The sequence below is a fragment of the Podarcis cretensis genome (genome assembly GCF_951804945.1).
Source record: "Podarcis cretensis genome assembly, chromosome: 3".
Lineage (NCBI taxonomy): Eukaryota > Metazoa > Chordata > Lepidosauria > Squamata > Lacertidae > Podarcis > Podarcis cretensis.
Genome location: NC_137172.1, coordinates 72,652,097 through 72,663,590, shown reverse-complemented (window position 1 = coordinate 72,663,590; position 11,494 = coordinate 72,652,097). Strand labels below are relative to the sequence as shown.

General features: G+C 42.1%; 1 long non-coding RNA gene across 1 annotated transcript; it reads right to left on the bottom strand.

Moving 5' to 3' along the window:
* Positions 1–2,202: 2,202 nt before the first annotated feature.
* Positions 2,203–6,129, bottom strand: LOC307213125. The gene is made up of 3 exons (XR_013837401.1): positions 6,011–6,129; positions 2,762–3,533; positions 2,203–2,300 (listed from the first exon to the last, which is right to left on the bottom strand). It is a non-coding gene; the product is annotated as an uncharacterized lncRNA (long non-coding RNA).
* Between the last annotated feature and the right edge of the window lie 5,365 nt (positions 6,130–11,494).

Genomic DNA, 11,494 nt, shown 5'->3' with positions numbered 1-11,494 from the left:
GGTGGGGGAATTGCATCACCAAGCTCACAGGTGTGAAAAGGACAGTAATAGGCAAAGAGGATCTCCTGGCATATATATATATATATATATATATGAGTCCTGATAGTAGTGGAATTGTGGAATGCCTCTTATTTGCCCTCCCATGCAGCTTTGGCACTGGGTACAGGAAAGCTATTTACATTAGGAAACTGATAGTGAGAAAAAGGTTATGCCTCTCCTCCTATGCCAGATCCCTGATCTGAATCACCTCCCATCCTCATAACACACATTTAAGTGTTTGCGTGCATGCACACACAGAGAATACTAGAAAACCCAATTATGGATCTCATACATTACATTTAATTTGACCCTCATCATTCTGCCTTACAGCAATAATGCTGACAATGGTAGGAGGATGGAGTGGGTTTAGCAACCAATATCATTTTTCTTGTTCATCCTTAGGCTATCTATGATATCTTGGCTCTTGTTGATCACCAGTGGCTATGAAAACTGTATTTCTTCTTCTTCTTCTTCTTCTTCTTCTTCTTCTTCTTCTTCTTCTTCTTCTTCAGAAAAACAGCTACAGCCATAGCATCCAATTCCTTACTAACCTTATAAAGGCAACATCAACCAAGCTAACAGATTCTATCTTAATTTACAGTTTAAGCCAAAGCTACATTTCCCTCCTCCCACACACTTAACTGTTTCTGCTTTATCCATTACCTGCTCTGCCCTTATATTTCAACAATGAAGCCAAGGTGGAGATCATGACAAATCTAGCCCAATACATATAGAGTTTTCTTTTGCCATTCAGATCTTAAATGTTGTGTGTAATCTTAGAACTAGCCATACCATCGGTGCAGAATCCAATAATCTCTAAGCGAATTTACAGCCTGAAAGTAGCATAATATGTGTATATAATAATTTTTTATATCAGTATCTTGTTCTGTTTTACTCGCGCTCTGAACACTTTGGCCTGATAAAAGGTATTTTTACACCCATTTCAATCCAAGCTGGTAATAAACTGGGACACATTGCAGGAAACAATAAATATCTCAACAGTTGGCCTATAATAATGCAACAGACAACCCTCTAACCTACTTCCTCCACTTCAAAAGATAAGAAATAAACAAACAAAAACAAAGTTAGCCTTTAAAAACCAAAATACAATGGGGGAAACTGGGTGAAAAGTTTGAATAAAAACTTTTAGAAAAAGATATAAAATAAGGATGTTAGATGTAATTTCTTTTTCATTGAATTGTTACCTGGATGGCTCAGGACCTCCATAGACACTGCAGGCTTGCTTTCCAGGGAGGTCACTTGTAATATCTCTTGTAAATTAACCATGTTAGTTGAAACAATAAAACTTGATTAAAATATCTGCCTATTGATTCAGCCCCCAGGAACCTGATTTGTTACATATTTTTAGCCTGCTACAAGCTTTATGACCCCTGAAGATTTGTAACGACCATTTCCAGCAATGTGGATGTTGAATTTTGATCTACACTATTGTGCTTTGAGGGTGGACTCAATATGAGGAGTCAGCATATTATTTAATGTGCAGCCTCATCTTGTGCACACGATCTTCTCCCTAGCATGTTTGGCTTGTTCTAATGGTTGAATGTGTCTAGTTTTTCAATAAGGCTTCCACTGCAGAGTCAGAAAGAGGCCTGGCTTGATTGTGAAGCACAATCTGCCTTCATGCAAGTAGGAAGCAATATAACTGGCAGAATGAAAAACAGATTAAGGTGGCAGCTGATAAGGAAACTACTGTGGGACAAGCACAACTGGGCTGTAAAAGTTCATTAAGAGACAAAGTGCTGATTGACAGATAGCGTGCAACGTTTGGAGTATAGTTTAAAAATAAAATTGGCTCTTTCTCACCCAATCTTCTTTCTCACTTCATTCTTACTGTGTGTATTTAAAGGTCACAGTGAAAGCACACAATACATTTAAACCACATCAAACACAAGCCTCCCCCAAGAATCATGGGAGCTGTAGCTTACAGCTCACAGGACTACAATTCCCAGCACCCTTAACAAACTAAAGTTCCCAGGATTATTTGGGGGAAGTTATGTGCTTTAAATATATGGTGCAGATGCAGCCATAAACTGAGGGAGCATTCTTTTGACATATACCTTTCCAGCCACAACAACAGAAATCTAGAGGAGACTTAATTTGAATTCACAGCTTAAATAAACCGAGTGTCGTCTTTGGTACAGTTTAAGAATATATTCTTGCAGAAATAAAAGTTATTAAATATACAACTACGAATGAAAGTCAAGAAACCAGTGGCTGTCAACAAAGGATTAATACCAGAACTGTTGTGTCAGGGAACTGCCATCAGTGCAGGAGGGTGAGAGCAAAAGCCAGGTGGATTATAGAGAGCCTCCAGGGATCGTGGGAAGTAGCTCCTCTTTTGCGGAAGAGAATAAACGCGGCTCCAGTGGAGAGGAGGTGCAGGAGTCGGAAATGGCGAGGCGGTCCCAGGACTCCTTGCCTGGGAGAAGCGAGGAGGGAAGGGGTCCTCCGCTGCCCACGCCCTCTTTGCGCAGAAAGCATCCGCGCAGAGAGGGGAGGCGCCGACTGGGCCTCAAGGAGCTTCTTTGCTGGGGGAAGTTTAAGAACCGCCCACTCACGGATTCTGCCAGCGATTGAGTCAGCCACGGGAGAGTGGCGCTCCGGACAGATAAAGTTTACTTTGGCAGCCAAGCCAGGTTTTCACAGCCAGGCAGGGAGATATTTGCCTGCTTGCTCCCAAGCAACCCCTTGGAAACATAACATGTTGTTATTGGATTAATTAAGATTATGAAAGCAGGAAGAAATAATAACTTTGTAACCTGAAACCCAGTACACAGGAAGTCATATCAGATTGATTAATTTGGTTTTTGAATAATTGGCTCTCTCTTTTTTAATTGGATTGTAATTTGGTAATGTGACAATGTGGCTTTTATTGGAATTGTATTAAAATTAATAGAAATTATTATAATAAAAAAGAATACAGTGATACCTCGGGTGAATAACTTAATTCATTTTGGAGGTCCGTTCTTAATCTGAAGCTGTTCTTAATCTGAGGTACCAGTTTAGCTAATGGGGCCTCCCGCTGCCATTGTGCTGCCGGAGCACGATTTTTGTTCTCATCCTGAAGCAAAGTTCTTAACCCGAGGTACTACTTTCCAGTCTGTAACCTGAAGCATCTGTAACCTGAAGCGTCTGTAACCCGAGGTACCACTGTACATTCTTACAGCAGCTTTCTATGTCTGTCTGTTTAGGAATTTTTCAATGTAGCTTACTTTCAGGAAAAGTAAAATTTCTGTCTAAAAAGTTATTGCATTTACAGTAAGATTTGACTTTATTCCTTGAGTTGGATTCAGATATAAACTTTCATGAACAGAAAGGCTCCATCTACCCACAGAAGGTTTTTGATCCCATGGAGGAGTTTTAAGTAGTGCAAAAGGGAGGAGGCTGTTTTTGCTGACTTTCTCCTCCAGCAGCTTCACTTCGCCGGTCTCCCAGTCATTCGGAAGAGATTTTCAGAGGATGCAAGCAAGCGTCTGTAGGGAAAATTGGCAAAAGTACACATACCATTTCAAAGTTAGCTGAAAAGGCTTTAACACATTTCTGTATCTATATTTATAACATTTTGTGAAAATTGCAACCACCAATGATCTTTTTTTTTTAAGAACAGGAAGTACAAAGTCTTGGGAAAACAGCAATCTGCATAAGGTAAAGGTAAAGGTACCCCTGCCCGTACGGGCCAGTCTTGACAGACTCTGGGGTTGTGCGCCCATCTCACTTAAGAGGCCAGGGGCCAGCGCTGTCCGGAGACACTTCTGGGTCACGTGGCCAGCGTGACATCGCTGCTCTGGCCAGAGCCAGAGCCGCCCACGGAAACGCCGTTTACCTTCCCGCTGGTAAGCGGTCCCTATTTATCTACTTGCACCCGGAGGTGCTTTCGAACTGCTAGGTTGGCAGGCGCTGGGACCGAGCAGCGGGAGCGCACCCCGCCGCAGGGATTCGAACCGCCGACCTTTCGATCGGCAAGCCCTAGGCGCTGAGGCTTTAACCCACAGCGCCACCTGCGTCCCTCAAATGATTAAAACATTCCATCAAGTAACAATAAGCTCCATCTATGAGAGGGAAACTCTCCACAAGGATCTTTGAGAAACTGGAGGCTAGATATCTCTTAACCTTGGATTAATGCATAGAGATAAATATCACTCTTTCCCCTCTTGCCAATTTCCATTTTTGCTAGTTTCCCAACAAAGGCAATTTTCCAGACCCTGTCATACCATTGCCTCAATGAAAAACCCACTTTGGTTTCTTTCAAACAACTAAAGAAACCAAGAAAAATGCTTATTTAAGCCCCCCTCCCCCCCGCCAAAAAAAGGGCAAATTAAAATTGTCTTCACATTGCTTTATTAATACACGCCTCTAAAATAAGGCAGCACACACTCGTATCAATACATTCAGCCTTCTATAATGTAAATCCCAACACTACAGATCTAATGTGAGCTGAGCACAGCTGGTGTGGACTGCTTCCATGTGACATCCCACACCCCTTGGCCTGTAGTGACAGTGTAGTATTTAGGATTATCCTACAAAGCATGGGGCCATTTTCAATAGGCATGTTCCTAAAACTCCTTATATTGTATGGAAAAACGTGTTCTCCCTAGCAGAGAGCACGTCTTGTGGTGGGGGATACAAGCCACCTCATGGTTGCTGGGCAGATTTATGGAGAGACCCAGGCAGTGAATTGGTTAATTGGGTCACTGGGGAGAACTGCTTGTTGCCAATTTTGAAGGAGGGGTCAGAGGTTTTAAATACTGGATGCCCAAATTTGAGCGTTCTCTTGGCTGCTTGCACCGGATCACCCGCCCACCCTCGCTGTATTGGGGGGGGGGGTTGTTCGCTTGACCTTGCTATGCCTGTCATGGGGTCGTCTGCTTTGAGGCAGGGGCTTGGTAGGAATTTGTCCATCTGGCTGATTGGCTGGTGCCATTTGGTTTTGCCTACTGCGTAGCAAATCGTCACAACTTGTAAGGTTGGCGCTGAGGCATTGGTTCAAATTGTTTGGTGGAGGGGTAAGTGCCTACCCCTCCAATGGTGTGCGGAAAGGGAATTCCGTTAAAGGAATCCAGGGGCTTGCCATTCTTTTTGTCCTTGTCCCTGGCATCGGACTTGGGCCATGCAAGCCACCAGGAGCATGAGGGGAGAAGTGAGGGACTGAGACCCAGCTTCAATTTCTCCCCAAAATTTGTTTCCCACACTGGCTTTCGCTGGGATCCGGAAGTCAGTTCTGTCCCCTGGGCAAGGACAGAGAGCCTGAACCAATGCCTAAGCAACCACTCACTCGGATGTATTTAAATAAATTTGTGGCCAAAATCGTGCCAAACACCCAAACCAAAATTTATGTGTGATGTGTGAGTTATTGGGGGGTGGCTTGGGGACCTCAACACGCAAACCCTTCCTAAGGCCTATGGAAAATATTGCCCTTGTGATGCAGAGTTCACTGTTACACTGCTATTTCAACTATAGACTGTGAATCATGCTGCTGTTCTAGACTCCTTTTTACAACAATGTTGGCTGGGCTTCTTTTCTGAAATAACCAAACATTCTCCTACAGCTACTTCAATTTCACTGACCCATGTTCCTTGCGTCCCACATAGCGCAACACACTAAACTAGTTCCAGACCCTCTATGCCAAGCATTCCAGGAAACCTACATTTGGACGTTTCCTTAGAAAGCAGGAGTCTGAGGGTGCCATGCTTTGTAGAATAACACAAAATGCCTCCTTGTGGGCACCAGCCAAGACCCAAGACCCTGAAATGTGGCATGTTTTCTTCTGTGCATGTTCACAGATCGGGGCATGGCAGCTGCAATTCCCTGTAGCTACAGATGCAAGCGTACACAGTTCTTTCGCATTCATTGTTGTGTTTGAAAAATGGAGAACACTCAGAATGTATCCTCCCCAAGACAGTGAAAACACTGCTGATTTAATTGTAACGCAGGACACGATGCAAGCTCTTACCTGTCTTAAGCACCCCAGATGCTCATGTGTTTAAATATGCCTACCATGGATGCTGGCCCAGACGCAGCAAGAGCATGTCTGTGATCGGCTTCCCTCATGGCCTGCGTTCAGCTGGACCTGAGAAATGATTTATAGCAGGATTGTGTAACTTGTAACAATATATGGAAAACGTGGGTTGGAGTATATTGACCAGACCACAGAGCACAAGACACCAGCATTCCAGGGACATGACTGTTAAAGATGGACAAATCCTCGGGTTTTGGCAGCTGTTATCTCAGCTACATTTTTATTTCAATATACTGGCAGAACTTTCTGTATCACGCTTTAGCAGATACGCATTCACCCTTTCACAGGAGTTGTAATCATTTATGCATATAGCCGAACATGCTGTTTGTTTGTATACATTAAGTAGTTACTCGGAAACTTTCACTTCCTTTCTGTCGTTTTACTGGGGCTTTCTCCTTCTTCACAAGCCTCCATGCAGAAATCACAAACGGAAGTGTCCATATTCCCATAAGTGAAATATGTAAAGGCATGTGTCAGCGAGCAACTTAAAACCCCCCCAGACTTTTTCTAGTTTAACTCAGCCATTCATGGCCAGAACCAGCAACTTGGACACCAGCACCCAAAATCCCCTTATGGCTGGGGCTGATGGGAGTTGTGGTCCAAAAACCCTGGAGGGCACCACTTTGGCAAAGACTGCCTTTTAGTGAATTACAGTATAAATAATAATAATTTATACAGTATATTTCAGGCAATCAAATTGTTTCACATACATTAGTGTGTTAATAAATTGTTACCTTTGAGCAATTTATTATAGACTTGATTTATTTCTTTGCATTAAGAACTGAAGTTATAATGGTAAGGCTATTTATCCTTTGGTACCTGGTCTTTCCCACAACCAAGAGAAACTAATATATTTCTACTCCCTATATGAAATGCGGGGCCCTTTTTGTTTTGTATGCGTTGCTTTTGGGAAAGTATGACTTATATTAACCCAGCTTGCTAAGCAAAATGCCCTCTTGGCTATCAGCCCAGAACAGCAACTATAAACATATGTTTAGGTTTCAAGCTGCATTATTCTCCAGATAGTTTATCATTTCCTCACTGAAGTCGTTTGATTTCACGCCATTCATCAGACCTGTGCAAATAAATCACATCCTACAGGCCTTTAACAGCTTCCCCAGGAGAGCCAGAGTGCCCATCTTTTCTCTATTTGGAAGCAAGACCTCAAAGGATAACTTAGCAGGCATTTGAAATGCTTACTTGGCTTCCCACAGCTTTCGACTGCATTTGTCTTACAGCCTATAACTGCACTCCAAGATGTAAGTTATATTGGACTCAGGGGAGCCCAATTTCCAGGAAAACATTTTTAGGATCATTAGTATGTTAGATATTGCATCAGCTGAATTTGTCAATAAATAGTAGAATTCCTCTTCAGAGGCTAGAGAGCAGAAGGCGATGCTAATAAAATTAGGAGAGAAAATATAATCAATGTTCTGGTTAATCGTATTAAGAAAAATGTCTTGAAGGCACCTGTTGCAGTGCAGACTGAACACTTGATCAAAGTGCTTGGCCCCTGCTCATTGCATAGATCATAGCTACCCGACATGGTGCCCTTTGGATGTTGCTGAACTACAACTCCCATTAACCCTTACCATTGGCCATTCAAGCTAGGGCTGATGGGAATTGTAGTCAGGAACACATGGAGAACACCCCTGGCTCGGATGGAAAGCCATTGGGACTATAGACAAGGTTGTTGGAAACCCAAAGCACGTGGACACCTGTCAGTGCTCATATGCATCAGCTGAGCCATTAAGGACACTATTTCATAAAAATGGCTGGGTAGAAAACACAGACAATGCATGAAGTGGGGCCAAAATCAAATATTTGCTTCATTCTGAGGCCATTTCAGATATGGCTTCCAAGCATTGATTGAATAATTGGGGAACAGGTTTGTGCTTGCTGTCCTGTTCCACTTTCCGAAACCTCTGTGCATTCAACAATGGTGCGAAAGGGGTTCCTATATGCAGATAATTTTACCCAAGTAAGATCTCCCCCAGGGCTGGATAAGGAGAACACGAGGGCTGCATCTGGTCCTTAGGCCTGAGGTTCCCATGCCAGCTTTATAGCATCCTAATTCATTATTATTAATAGTCTTAGTATTATTTTGCTACTGTTTGAATCACCACTCACACATGCCTCAAGATGGTTTACAGCCATGCAATTAAAAACAACTAAAGATAGGTTTTTAAACAATACAAAACCCCAGCTAAAGATAGGTTGTGACAGTGTGCCAGAACCATTGTCTTCCTTCATGGAAAGAGACAGCTACTCTGTTCTTTTGCCAAATGCACACACATCTTCAGAAGATCCCTGATTGAGCAAAGTACTGCAAAGTCCATGTACACTCCAACATTTCTCTGAGGAAAATGGGGACATTCTATTTAACAACAACAACAACAACAACAACAATATTTATACTCCACCAATCTGACTGGGTTGCCCAGTCACTCTGGGCAGCTTCCAACATACATAAAAAAGCATTAAAAAAATTAAACATTTAAAAAAACTCTATACAATTCTAAAGGTTGTATCTTATCTTCCTGGCTTGGGGGTCACATAAATCTATAACCTCCAGCATTTCTCCAATGAAAATAGAGATGTCCTAAGGAAAAGCAGAACATTATGGGATCAAATCAGAAACTGAGATGACTTCTGTAAATCTGGGACTGTCCCTGGAAATAGGGACACCTGGAGGGTTTGCATCCACCTAGGCCCAAATTTGATACTGCATGAAGCTTTCAAGCTGAGGACTCAGGCAGCATCTCTCTTGTTCCACAGACTGCTGGCTTAAATCAATTCTACGTGAGCCTGCCATATTAAAAAAATAATAATACACCAATACAAACACAATAGAGAGCACGTAAACAAGCAACTGGGCTTAACAGTTCACAATGACTGAGGGGCAGCTTTGCATCAGACAATGAGACCTGCATTCTGTGTGCAGATTTTTTTTTCTGTTTTCACCACTGTTTTTGTCTTCTGTGTCGGCACGCTGCCTGGTCTTAGCAAGTCTGACATAAACTGTAAAAACAAGTTACACAATGTTCTTCATCAGAAGACCTCATCATTATTTTATTTTATTTCTGCCCTGAACATGCCCCAAAGCATGACTGAAATCCAAACCAGATCCCTTTTTTGTGATGGAGCTGTTACCTTTCCTCTCTATTCTTACTCACTGAATTTCCATGTATATTTTCTACTGGTTTTCTACTGGTATGGTTTCCCCATTTTATTCTTTATCAATCTAATGGAAATCCAGTTGTCAGATATGCTCACTGTATCTCAAAACTGGGCCTGAACTCAGACTGGGATGAGTCAAGTTTGATCCAAGAGGACCTGCAGTTGAGCCAATGACCCTAGCCCCCAAAAAGGTGTACTGGTGACAGCATGGTAGTTGGCATAAATCTCTGGGTTCAGGTTGTTTCTTTCCAGGTGTGGCCACATCTCAACCTCCAAGTATCACCTCATCATGCAACGATGTGTTCCCCATACCGTGGTTCCCCCCAGTGAACCCTCCTTAGTTTGCATGAACCAGCAAGGATGGGCAAAGGTCAATAAAGGATGTAACAGGCTGGAAGTATATCGTCCAAAGTTGTGACCCAGGAGTCAGCAACCTTTTTCAGCCATGGGCCACTCCACTGTCCCTCACACCTTGTGGGGGGGGCCAGACTATATTTTGAAAAAAATAATGAATGAATTCCTATGCCCCACAAATAACCCAGAGATGCATTTTAAATAAAAGGACACATTCTACTCATGTAAAAACACGCTGATTCCCGGACCATATGTGGGCCAGATTTAATAATAATAATAATAATAATAATAATAATAATAATTTATTTATACCACACCCATCTGGCTGAGTCTCCCCAGCCACTCTGGGCAGCTCCCAATCAAATGTTAAAAACAATACAGCATTAAATAGTAAAAATTCCCCAAACAGGGCTGCCTTCAGATGTCTTTTAAAGATAGGATAACTGCTTATTTCCTTCAAATCTGAAGGCGATTGGGCCAGGTCTGGCCTCTGGGCCTTAGTTTGCCTATCCATGTTGTGACCCAAGTAATGTTTCATGCAACCAAATAACCACATCAATAAATATTGCAACCCTGCCTGCTCTAACAGGATGCAGAAGGTAGGAAAAAGGTGTTCCCCTTGTGCTGAATGTGAGAATAACACACACTCAGCCTAATGGACAACTGGTGAATCCCATAGGGAGGGTGGGCAAGTCTTGACATGCTTGTCTTTCTGGATCCAAAGAGACCAGGGGCGGAGGGCACTCTACCTGCCAACTAGTTGTCTATCCTTGCACTGGCCCTGCATGGTGTCATCCTGGCCCCAACCTAAACCAGAGTAGTAACATTACTCAAAAATGTTCACCCACCAGACATCACTGCAAACAATTTTTACCACTAACTTAATAGTCACTCGCAATACCTTCTCTTTCATAAATACATCTGAATTGGGAGTCATTGCAATCTTTTCTAGGCTACGTGGGTTTTTCATTAGAAGTATAAATGCTGGAGCTGAAAAGAAACCTATTTCACCTTGTGAGGGATTTGCATGTCCTTAAACTGAAGTTGGGATGACGTCAGGTTAAAGTCCCATTTATTTACCGGGCGGGCGGGGGGGGGGGATGACCCTAAGTTTAATTAAGAATACAAAATATTGAGAAGACGAAAAGTGGAACTATGTACACAGCTTCTAACAGAGCTACAAATTGCCTGTTAAGCATCAGTTGACCCACACAATGTCAAATACACATTTGAAAGCATATAACTAGGGACCTTGATTTATACCTTTCAGAAGCATATTACATTTTACTCCCTACAGTCCTTAGAGACCCATTGGTTAAATGCAGCAAGTTTACTCTAAAATACTGCCAGGCTATTTTAGCACTGCATTCAGGAATTAAGCCCATGCTGCGGTTCATATTACTTTGAAGCCATTAACAAGAAAATACATTGCAGTAAAGAGTTTCCACCAGAGCAGTCTCTCTTGTATTAAGGCATAAAAAAGGGCTTACTGATGTATTGAAATGAAGAATTTATTAACAATAGGTAGCTTCTTGGGCTTCTCTCTGTTTAGTGGGTGAAGGAGCAGAATGTTCCACAGGGTATGGGAGGAAATGGATGAAAATTGGTAAACAAGAACAAAAATACATGTTACAAATGGCTTAGGGAGGCAAGAATGCAAACAATCCACATTTCCCATCAAAACTGATAGCCTTCCACAAAAGAAGAAGAGAACTATAGATATTCTGAGTATGCTATAATCTGACATTTGCTTAACAATATATGATATAGTATACAATTTTATTTCAGGAATATTTCATAATTATGAAATTTACAGGAATAAACATTTTTTTTTAAAATGGGGAAACAAGAAGTAACAAATTGGAATCCAAGGCTGACCTCTAT